This window comes from Schistocerca cancellata, chromosome 9 (genome assembly GCF_023864275.1).
Source record: "Schistocerca cancellata isolate TAMUIC-IGC-003103 chromosome 9, iqSchCanc2.1, whole genome shotgun sequence".
Taxonomy (NCBI): Eukaryota; Metazoa; Arthropoda; class Insecta; order Orthoptera; family Acrididae; genus Schistocerca; species Schistocerca cancellata.
The window spans coordinates 170,643,792-170,656,660 of record NC_064634.1 but is presented as its reverse complement, the minus strand read 5'-3'; positions in this window follow the sequence as shown (position 1 = coordinate 170,656,660).

The window sequence follows — 12,869 nt, the reverse complement described above, 5'->3', positions numbered from 1 at the left end:
ATAAGTGATGTGACAGGTAATTCATCACCGTACTAGTATGTGATAACAAATCGACACCTAATGAAACACACATGTTACAGTAAAGGGCATCCAAACAGTCCCTTCAGTACACAGTGTATCCCCCTCTGCCAGCAATTTAGGCATGTACTCCCATGCAAACAATTATGAACGTGCCGAATGGCATTCTTCGATAGACTGTCCGAAGCATATTGCGCCTTCTGTTGCAATTCAGAAGTGGTTCATGCACGACCTGAGAACGAGGAAGTTCCCAGTTCATTGTCTACCACACGTGTTCAATTAGCGAGATATTTGGTTATCTTGGTTACCAGGGCAGTGGATGTTGCCACGCAGCAGTCATATGTGAAAGTGCGTTGTCCTGCTGCAAAGGCACATCACCTTACTGTTGAGGATCTGGCAGTATCGGGACTATAACAACCTGCGCAATGTAGCGAGCAGTGTTTACCTTAGTCTGCAGAAACGTCAAATATGGCCGAGAGTTGTTACATTTGGCCCCCTACACTGTGTAGCCTGGTATGGGACCTGTGTGGTGGGCGAATGAACTCTGGAATAGACAGCTCACCAAGTATATGCTATACACAGCTCGCATACAGACAGAATCTACTCTCGTCGCTTAATCACAGCTAAATCCACATCCACATGCACACAGAAGCTACTAGCATCACTGAAGACAACAGAGCGCCGTGCCACTCTCCAGTCGACTCTTTTGCGACACCAGGAAAGCCATGCTTGGCGGTGTCGTGGTGTCAATGGCAGCCCGGCCAGAGCTACAAGTGATCTTAATCCTACTGCAAGCAGCCCGTTCTTTACTGTCCCTAATGACACATAAGGTGCAACGTGTGCCCAGATGTCGTCCCTGGGTGATGTTCGGTCGGCCAACTCTACGCCCACAATGTGTCGACCCTGAGTGCGTCTGTACCACGTGGACGTCCAGAACCTGGACTGCAGGTGTGCGTATCTGCCACAGACCATTGCTGAAAGTAGTGGCAAGCCACCGACACAATGTGCCGAACATGTGCAGCAACACATCGATATGTACAGGGTTATTACAAATGATTGAAGCGATTTCACAGCTCTACAATAACTTTATTATTTGAGATATTTTCACAATGCTTTGCACACACATACAAAAACTCAACAAGTTTTTTTAGGCATTCACAAATGTTCGATATGTGCCCCTTTAGTGATTCGGCAGACATCAAGCCGATAATCAAGTTCCTCCCACACTCGGCGCAGCATGTCCCCAATAATGAGTTCGAAAGCATCGTTGATGCGAGCTCGCAGTTCTGGCACGTTTCTTGGTACAGGTGGTTTAAACACTGAATCTTTCACATAACCCCACAGAAAGAAATCGCATGGGGATAAGTCGGGGGAGCGTGGAGGCCATGACATGAATTGCTGATCATGATCTCCACCACGACCGATCCATCGGTTTTCCAATCTCCTGTTTAAGAAATGCCGAACATCATGATGGATGTGCGGTGGAGCACCATCCTGTTTAAAGATGAAGTCGGCGCTGTCGGTGTCCAGTTGTGGCATGAGCCACGCGTGAAATTTGCCCGCACGTGTTCAACCGTTTCTTCGCTCACTGCAGGCCGACCCGTTGATTTCCCCTTACAGAGGAATCCAGAAGCTTTAAACTGCGCATACCATCGCCGAATGGAGTTAGCAGTTGGTGGATCTTTGTTGAACTTCGTCCTGAAGTGTCGTTGCACTGTTATGACTGTCTGATGTGAGTGCATTTCAAGCACGACATACGCTTTCTCGGCTCCTGTCGCCATTTTGTCTCACTGCGCTCTCGAGCGCTCTGGCGGCAGAAACCTGAAGTGCGGCTTCAGCCGATCAAAACTTTATGAGTTTTTCTACGTATCTGTAGTGTGTCGTGAGCATATGTCAATGAATGGAGCTACAGTGAATTTATGAAATCGCTTCAATCATTTGTAATAGCCATGTACATTCAGCTTCCCGCAGGTCCAGAGCACTATCCCCTTAAAAATGTCTGAAGTTGTTCAACAGGAGTACTTACTCGTAAGTGGGACATGGATGTACGCTAGAATAAGCACTGCAAACACTGTCCACCTCTAAACTCAGTGCAGTTATTGCTTGCAGAGTTAAAACAGAACCTACACGGTCAGACTTCTAAGAGCCATTTGATCGCCGACGACCGTGACAAATGAATTACTAACGCTACAACCCCTCAGTATGCATATGAACACAGTCCTTGAGGGTGCTAAATCTTTTTCTGGAAGTTAATAAGGTGGTTCGCAAATGTGGTATAAATGTTTCCAGTTTTCAATGCTTTAAGTGTTCAGAGTATCTTATTCTAAAATTCGCTTGTCTTTCACACACATGCAGGGTGACTGATATCGAAGGTTAATTGATAAGTGTATGTTTTGTTTAATTTATCTGAGGTAGTGCAGAGTGTTTCTACTCTTGCTTTTCAGTATTGCAATGAATCATGTCGAGTATGTAATAGAGGGTCTCTCTCTTCATTTCGTAAAATTTGCCTGATTACACCAATAATTGAGGAAAGAGTGTGCGATATCCTCCACCTTCTTTTCGAGAGATATATTAGCGTGCTGCCGGCGTCGTTTTAGTAGCAAAACCCGCACTGCATCACTCGTCCTAGCAATCATTCCGCTCAAAGAGGTTAGAACAGATTCTGTTAGGTATGTCCGGCTGAAAAGTAGAACTTCGCTGTACCGTCGTTTTCGTAATCCCAGTGAATGAATGTGTTTGCCAAGAGATGACACGGTCGTATTCTCAGCCGTACAAGCTGAGTTAACAACAGTACGGCAATTGCTGGAGAGTTGTTTCCGCAGTTCGTTGCATGATGGATTAGTCCCGGACAGAGCAAACAGTTCATAAATTTAGACAACATTGTCTGTGGAGCGCAGCAATCTGCTACTTTGATTAAAACAGCACTCGAGATCGCAATAACATTTGTTTATTATCATCGGTTTCGGCTTATGTTAAAGCCGTCCTCAGACTTTTTGGGCCGCCTTTGGCTGTCAGCGTACGATCGTGGTGTCACTTGAAGGACCGAGGAGCTACCAGCACCAGCCGTAGGGGGTCCAAAATATGTGAGGATAGCTTCAACGTAAGCCGAAATAGATCATAATAAACAAATGTTTTTGCGATCTCAAGTGCTGTTTTAATCAAACCACAAAGATTGGTTACCTAATTTCTTCGCGAAGAAGGGAAGTACACTTCACTTTTTTTTCTTTGAAAAACGCCTACTCTGCTCCGAAGGCCGAAGAAGTGATATCCAGTTTCTTTTTCGACAGAGAAGGACCTCTACTCATCGACTGACTACCTGACTACCGCGGGGTGCAACAGTTGACGCTCAGCAGTATTGCAACACTTTGTTGAGGCTAAAACGGGCCATCAAGAACACTCTAAGGGGCAAGCTCTCTAATGCGATACCACTCCTCTACGCGACATGTGTCCAAGAAGACCGTCGAGAGCCCTCAAAAATATCGACGGGAGTTCCCGCAATATCCTCCTTACAGGATAATATATCTCCCCATCTGGCTCATATATCTCTGGCCCCCTAGAACCATCTCTGAAAGGTCAGAAGTTCAGCTGTGACAAGGAAGCGGACGATGCTGTGGACGACTGGATCCATCGGAAACCCAGAAGTTTCTATACTGAAGGCAACCACACCCTTCTTACGCACTCAGATGGGTGTATTGATGTCAGTGGCAATTATGTATAGTTGTGAACTGTTATTATAATATTGTTATTAATTTTTTTTTTTTTTTTTTTTTTTTTTTTGCATAAGGCGAGATCAAAAAGATTCCGTTCGAAGGCCATAAATTCAGAATCGGTATGCCAATAATGCGAAATTACCGTGAACATTGAGTCAATTATCCCACCGATCTATCAAGTCGAAAATACCCATTTGATAAAACACCGTATCCTAATGCGTGAAGACGTCCGTAATCGCCTACTGCACTTCCTCATCCGACAGGAATCGTCGACCATTGGACGCCTTTTGTAAGGGACCAAGGTGGTGATAATCGAATGAGGGAGAGATCAGGACTATAGGGCGGATGGTCGAGTGTCTCTCACGGGGACGCGGGTATGCCGGCCGCTGTGACCGAGTGGTTCTAGGCGCTCCAGTCTGGAACCGCACGACCGTTACGGTCGCAGGTTCGAATCCTACCTCGGGCATGGATGTGTGTGATGTCCTTATGTTAGTAAGTTTAAGTAGTTCTAAGTTCTAGGGGACTGATGACCTCAGATGTGAAGTTCCATAGTGCTCAGAGCCATTTGAACCAGCTTTAGAGCACTCGACTTAGACAGTCCGTGCAACACTGTTCACCATAGCGCTGCGAAGGTGCCTGCCGTAATACAAATTTTAATTCATTTCTTCAGCTTCCATCATTATCGGAGATAAAGGTGAGTCTTAAATGTATAGGGGAAGATTTGATTATAAGATCTAGATTCAGAAAAGTATAAAATTTCACTGTGTTTGACGCGATTCGACCCTACAACCTTCCGTAGGGCAGGTTTACAGGCTAACTAGTGCGCTACACCATTACACTGCGGAACGATATTGTACTTATGTGTCTGGTGCGCTGTTCGCAATGGTTAGTTGTAGCTATCAAAAATTTGACATCAAGAAATGTCGTGCGAAGCTTATCTAAAGTAAGTCGACCTCTGTGATTATAAGAACTGTATACGTGAAGATGAATAGTGTATGTGCGGAAGAATCCAGCAATATTTGGTATGAAACGTGGGTATTTCGTTTACATCGTGTGTGTGTGTTTGTGTGTGTCTGTTTGTGTGCGCGTGTGCGTTGTATTTGGTGTGCTTGTCATTTGTAATGAAATACAAAATAAAAGGACCACACCCAGGTCTCTGGATCGAAACACATCAAGAAAGAAAACTGGACACGAAATTGGAAGTGAACTAATTGTGGCTGTTTGGCAAGGGCGAATGGCTCAGGCGTGACGTTGAGTGCTCTGATTAGAGGAAACCAACTACAGAGACTGAAGTGTCAACTATCAGGTAAATTTAATCGGACTATAATCCCTCGCTCACATGTCGGCTCTTATATACGAGGGACGTCCGCAAAGTTCCGTTTCTAGTACTATCCGCGGCAGCGCTACGATCGCTGTTCCGAGCATAACGGCAGTTACTCTGACTCAGGGAGAAGACATGTAAGATATTTTCAGATCGCTGCAGTCGACGTGTGCTTTTTAGTGCTTTTTTATAGTGTCAGCCATAACTGAAAATGCCGCCGCGTGTGAAAACAGATCTGTGACTCGTTTTCTAAATACAAAGGAAGTTAAACCAATTGAAATTCACCTGCAAATCTGCGAGGTTTACGGATAGAATGCTATGACTGATTCAGTTGTTAGGAGATGGGTCAGACTATTCAATGAAGGACGTGATCAAGTGCACGGTGAAGAACGAAGTGGACGCTCTGCTGTGGTTACTGATGAACTGGTTCACGCAATTGGTTCAAATGGCTCTGAGCACTATGGGACTTAACTTCTGAGGTAATCAGTTCCCTATAACTTAGAACTACTTAAACCTAACTAACCTAAGGACATCACACACATCCATGCCCGAGGCAGGATTCGAACCTGCGGCCGTAGCGGTCGCGCGGTTCCAAGCTGTATCACACAATTGAAGAGAAGATTAAGCACAACCGTCAGTTTACACGTAGTGCCCTTGCTATGGAAGTTCCGCAAATCTCACGATCACTAATTCACGAAATTGTTACGGAAAAACAGAAATTAATAAAACTTTACTCACGTTGGGTACCCAAAATTCTTACTGAACAACACAAAAAACAATGGATGGGCAGTGCACTTCCGTTTTTGACACGCTACAATCAAGAAGGCGATGGTTTTCTTTCTCTGATAGTCACGGGAGATGAAACTTGGGTATCGTACGACACCCCTGAAACACAACGGCAATCAATGGAATCGAGGCACACTTCATCTCCAACGAAGGTTAAGCTTAAGCAAATATTGGCACCTCGAAAAGTGATGTGGGCTGTTTTTTGGGACAGAAAAGGCATTTTGCTGATAGATTTCTTACCACGAGGGCAAACAATCAATGTACATGGTTCCTGCGAGACCATTAAGAAATTGGGCCGCGCAGTACAGAACAAGCGCCGAGGATTACTGGTTGAATACACAGGTCGCAACCTTCTACGAAGAAGGCATACAAAAAATTGTGCCACGCTATGACAAGTGTCTAAAAAATTTCGGAAGCTATGTAAAAAAGTAGTTTAACATATGTAGATTTTTGTACAATAAATATTTTTTCTGTATCTGTACTCGTTTGTTATATACAGGGTGCTACAAAAAGGTACGGCCAAACTTTCAGGAAACATTCCTCACACACAAAGAAAGAAAATATGTTATGTGGACATGTGTCCGGAAACGCTTACTTTCCATGTTAGAGCTCATTTTACTACTTCTCTTCAAATCACATTAATCATGGAATGGAAACACACAGCAACAGAATGTACCAGCGTGACTTCAAGCACTTTGTTACAGGAAATGTTCAAAATATCCTCCGTTAGCGAGGATACATGCATCCACCCTCCGTCGCATGGAATCCCTGATGCTCTGATGCAGCCCTGGAGAATGGCGTATTGTATCACAGCCGTCCACAATACGAGCACGAAGAGTCTCTACATTTGGTACCGGGGTTGCGAAGACAAGAGCTTTCAAATGCCCGCATAAATGGCAGTCAAGAGGGTTGAGGTCAGGAGAGCGTGGAGGCCATGGAATTGGTCCGCCTCTACCAATCCATCGGTCACCGAATCTGTTGTTGGAAGCGTAAGAACGCTTCGACTGAAATGTGCAGGAGCTCCATCGTGCATGAATCACATGTTGCGTCGTACTTGTAAAGGCACATGTTCTAATAGCACAAGTAGAGTATCCCGTATGAAATCATGATAACGTGCTCCATTGAGCGTAGGTGGAAGAACATGGGGCCCAATCAAGACATCACGTATAATGCCTGCCCAAACGTTCACAGAAAATCTGTGTTGATGACGTGATTGCACAATTGCGTGCGTGTTCTCGTCAGCCCACACATGTTGATTGTGAAAATTTGCAATTTGATCACGTTGGAATGGAGCCTCATCCGTAAAGAGAACATTTGCACTGAAATGAGGATTGACACATTGTTGGATGAACCATTCGCAGAAGTGTACCCGTGGAGACCAATCAGCTGCTGATAGTGCCTGCACACGCTGTACATGGTACGGAAACAACTGGTTCTCCCGTAGCACTCTCCATACAGTGACGTGGTCAACGTTACCTTGTACAGCAGCAACTTCTCTGACGCTGACATTAGGGTTATCGTCAACTGCACGAAGAATTGCCTCGTCCATTGCAGGTGTCCTCGTCGTTATAGGTCTTCCCCAGTCGCGAGTCATAGGCTGGAATGTTCCGTGCTCCCTAAGACGCCGATCAATTGCTTCGAACGTCTTCCTGTCGGGACACCTTCGTTCTGGAAATCTGTCTCGATGCAAACGTACCGCGCCAAAGCTATTGTCCCGTGCTAATCCATTCATCAAATGGGCATCCGCCAACTCCACATTTGTAAACATTGCACTGACTGCAAAACCACGCCGGCCGGAGTGGCCGTGCGGTTCTAGGCGCTACAGTATGGAGCCGAGCGACGGCTACGGTCGCAGGTTCGAATCCTGCCTCGGGCATGGATGTGTGTGATGTCCTTAGGTTAGTTAGGTTTAATTAGTTCTAAGTTCTAGGCGACTGATGACCTCAGAAGTTAAGTCGCATAGTGTTCAGAGCCATTTGAACCATTTTTTTGCAAAACCACGTTCGTGATGAACACTAACCTGTTGATGCTACGTACTGATGTGCTTGATGCTAGTACTGTAGAGCAATGAGTCGCATGTCAACACAAGCACCGAAATCAACATTACCTTCCTTCAATTGGGCCAACTGGCGGTGAATCGAGGAAGTACAGTACATACTGACGAAACTAAAATGAAATGGCTCTGAGCACTATGGGACTCAACATCTTAGGTCATAAGTCCCCTAGAACTTAGAACTACTTATACCTAACTAACCTAAGGACATCACACACACCCATGCCCGAGGCAGGATTCGAACCTGCGACCGTAGCAGTCCCGCGGTTCCGGACTGCAGCGCCAGAACCGTTAGACCACCGCGGCCGGCAACTAAAATGAGCTCTAACATGGAAATTAAGCGTTTCCGGACACATATCCACATAATATCTTTTCTTTATTTGTGTGTGAGGAACGTTTCCTGAAAGTTTGGCCGTACATTTTTGTAGCACCCTGTATAACCAAACGGGACTTACTTTGTGGACATACCTCGTACCTTCATCGGATTCGCGCTAAGTTGCATGTACGCTGCAGCAACGCCCACGAAAGGGAACTTTTTAATCATCCCGTGTGTAACTGTAGTCCCATTTTCAGTTGAACTAGCCTTGTACTTCCTTGATTCAGCCAAAAACTGATGGAAGAAATATGTCGCACCGTGACCAAACTGTCAGTCAGTGTTGCAAGGCGACGTCTGGCGATACTGTCGACCACTGCCGGTGCCACTGCGACGGCAGCTTTCATCCATTAAGGGGCTCCGGAAAGGCTCAAAATCATGAAAAGTTCAATTTTTACTTTTTTGCGTTTTCTGAATCTGCAGACTATTACCTTTTAATAGATATATAATTTATTCAATTCCGAAGACTACAACTATTTTAATTTTTTTTTTGAAATGTGTTCTACATGGGCGTGACCCACTGTGGCGCTGTTAAACTGCTGTCAAATGGTGTTATTATTAACGTCCGTGTTCATCAGGTACATTTTAGTGATGTGAGATAAAGTATGTATTGTGGCTAAACCTATTTTCAGAGACTTAGCAGCACCTGAACTGTTGAGAAAGTGTATTCACGGAAAAAGTCAAAACCCCAATGAAAGTGTAAATAGTGTTATATGGTCGAGAATCCCGAAGACTGTATTTGTTGGAATAGAAACACTTCACTTTGCTGCGTATGATGCTGTTGCGACTTTCAATGATGGCAATATTATAAGGTGCAAGGTATTTAGAAATATGGGAATGAAGATAGGTTCTAACATGGTACGAGCGATGCTTGCTTTAGACAAGGAACGCCTTCGGGCTGCAGACAGGGCTGTAAAGAGTCTAGAAATACAAGCAAGAGTAAACAGGAGGAGGAACAAGAGGAAGCTGGAGGAGGAGTTTGCAGAGGATGAAGATAATCCATCCTATGGACCTGGAATGCACTAAAAAGTTAATCCAATCTTTGTCGCTCGATTCCCAAAACTTTTATTTTCTCATACTAATTACATGTTTTGTAAGGATCTTCCAAACATATTTGTTTCAAACTTTCAGTAAGTGTTACACAGTACCTTCTGCATAATTTAACACAGCCTTTTTCCAAAAAACTGTGTATTTTTTAATATATAAATAAAACATTGCAAAAAAATGTTGCGAATTTTCATTACAATTGAAAAAAAAATCATCTTTAATAACTGAACTAAAATTTTGTAAAATCCCTGTGTTAAGTTGTAGCCCATATTCCAATAAATTATCTGTAAAAAGTTCATCAACTTCCTACCTCAAATACTTTGTGAAGAAAGATGTAATTTATAAGCGTTATTTTAACATTGCAAGTATAGGGCGTTCCGGAGCCCCTTAAAGCCGAAAGTGAATTTCCTGTTGCGAGGAGGTAGTATGACGGGAGGTGCACGCCCTGCCTAGAGTTAGGCTCTGTGACCACCGAGGCGGTCGTCCAGTTGGGCACAGAGGACTGCGCAGAACCCAGCAGATGTGGTATGAGGTGTCCTCCTCGCCGGTCAAGGCCGCCGCGGCCAACGGTGGCGGTGGCGGGCAGCTTTGCGAAACGCGCCGGGATATCTATGATGAGCCCGTGGCCAGCAGCGGGCGACGACCCGTGCCTTCGCGCTTGCACGTGTGGGAACCAGGTGCCGGTCAGTGCGGACGCCGCCACACGTGTGGCAGGTTACGCCACCGTCAGCAACGCGGAGCCATCACTCTTCGGAATCGTCTATTTTCGAGCCCCGCTTACGCTTACTATCATGCAAATTGTTCACTGTATTGCCGGAAGACGCCGCTTCAGCCATTTTGGCCGTCAGACGCACACCCATAGAAGAGAAGAGTTCGTCTAAATTGGGGATAAAAGCCCTGCCGTCCCCGAATATAAAGACCGTTCAGCTTGTAGAAGGCACGTGCCGGGCGTTTCAAGAAGAAGGAGTGATTTTAAAAATTTTATTGCGAAATTTACTTGACGCCGTCATTATCCACACTCTATGAAAGAAAAATTTGAAGACGATATCGTGGATTTACGAAATGTAAGTAAGTGAGGTATGTTGCACTATAAACGTCGAATCGATATTGAGTTTAGGCGGCCGCTGTGGATGAGCGGTTCTAGGCGCTTCAGTCCGGGCCGCGCTGCTGCTACGGTCGGAGGTTCGAATCCTGCCACGGGCATGGATGTGTGTGATGTCCTTAGGTTAGTTAGGTTTAACTAGTTCTAAGTCTAGGGGCTGATGACCTCAGATGTTAAGTGCCATAGTGCTTAGAGCCATTTGAACCATTTGATATTGGGTTTAGAGCTATACTGAAGACGGTATCCAGCATCAGAGACGAGGGAGAAGGGGCAACTCATGAGCTCGTATTAGTTCTGTGGCAGGCATGAAAGAAACTAAGCATAATTTCTTAGGAAATGAAATCGAAAACAAAGAAGGTCGTTCAATAAGAAATGCGACAATTTTTTTTCTGAAAGCATTTTGGTTTTATTCAAGATTTCAATAAACCATATTATTCGACACCCTTTTGGATACAAAACCCTATTTCTCAGCATAACCTCCCTTCAGTACGACAGCTTTACGCCACCTTCCTGGGAGGGTCTGTATGCCGGCATGGTACCACTCTACTGGTTGACGTCAGAGCCAATGTGTTGCTGCCTCAATAAGCTCCCCATTATCCACGGTGGCGAACACGCTGAAGTCGTTACTTCGGTTTCCTGAGGGTAGCACAATACAGCTCAGAGATGACCACTGCAAAATGAGGGAGGGCATCAAACATAATAATCACTTCAGAGCACCAGAAGACCGTCCCCGTGACTTCACTGGCTGATGTGAAAGCACATGAAATTCCGTTCGTTGCACTTTATGGTCTTCTATTAGGAGGCAAGGAACCCAGCGGCGACACACCTTAGAATACCGTAACTGGAAGCGGAAGTGTCAGCACCACCAACAGTGACGTCGATGTGGAGCAGTGATTTGTTTGATTGTAATCCGTCGATCATCTAGAATGAGAGTGTGTGTCCTTTCCAACAATTCAGGATTCCCAGCTGTATGCGATCGGTCGCACGCGGGAGATCGGACAGATTTTCCCGTCCTTATTTCGATGCAGGAGACTTTACCGATTGAGGGTGCGGCTTTGAACTTTTTCCTTTGAGGGAAGGTGGTGTGGCACCACTCCATGGATAGCTGTTTCGTTCCCAGCTCGAAGCGATGAACCCATGTTTCATCACCTGTGACAGTGTTCGCCAAGAATTGGTGACGATCAGCCTAGTAATACGCAAGCAATTCCACACTTATGGTCTTCTGTTGCTCTTTATGGTATTCTGTGAGGCGGCGAGAAACCCAGCGCACATACACCTAGGATTACCCCAACTGGTGGACGAATGTGTTATTATTACCAAAGCAGACGCCCAGTTGAGCAGCGAAGTGTTTGTGATCCGTTGGTCACCTCGAATGAGAGTGTCCGCACGTTCCAACACTGCTGAAGTCACAGTTGTGTGGGACCTGCCGACACGCAGGAGATAGGATACATCGGTGCGATGTTGTTGTGATGGCATTCGCCTCGCCCAAAGATTCACTGTGCGTTTGTTGACTGCTGGGTCTCAGTAGACTTTCTAGAGGCTCTGGAAGAAAGTCTGCGACAGCTCTCGGCTTGGAACGTACCTCCGTTACAGACTCCATTTTGAAGGCTACGTATAAAATGGTTCAAATGGCGCTGAGCACTATGGGACTTAACTCCTGAGGTCATCAGTCCCCTAGAACTTAGAACTACTTAAACCTAACTAACCTAAGGACATCACACACATCCATGTCCGAGGCAGGATTCGAACCTGCGACCGTAGCGGTCACGCGGTTCCAGACTGTAGCGCCTAGAACCGCTCGGCCACCCGGGCCGGCGAAGGCTACGTATAGCACCGCGTAAATTTTCTATAATGTCACTCAGCAAATTCAGCAAATTTTCAGCCGAAATTGGGCAAGAAAATAAATGCGTTGCTTGAATAGCATTACTTATAGAACGCCTTTCGTACATTTCTCTATCACCGATCGTACTAATAATACTTACTAACTGTGGCGCTTTTCTCTCTCGGCTCGATAGTGATGGGTGACCCAGTCGAGATGAAGTGGAACGGCGTCCGTCGATCACGACAACGTCAATCTGTAACTATATCTACAGCGTGATCCATTGATAGCGACCGGGCCAAATATCTCACGAAATAAGTATCAAACGAAACAACTACAAAGAACGAAACTCGTCTAGCTTGAAGGGGGAAACCAGATGGCGCTATGGTTGGTCCGCTAGATGGCGCTGCCATAGGTCAAACGGATATCAACTGCGTTTTTTTAAATAGAAACCGCCATTTTATATTACATATTCGTGTAGTACGTAAAGAAATATGAATGTTTCAGTAGGACCACTTTTTTCACTTTGTGATAGATGGCGCTGTAATAGTCACAAACGTATATGTACGTGGTATCACTTAACATTCCGCCAGTGGGGACGGTATTTGCTTCGTGATACATTACCCGTGTTAAAATCGAC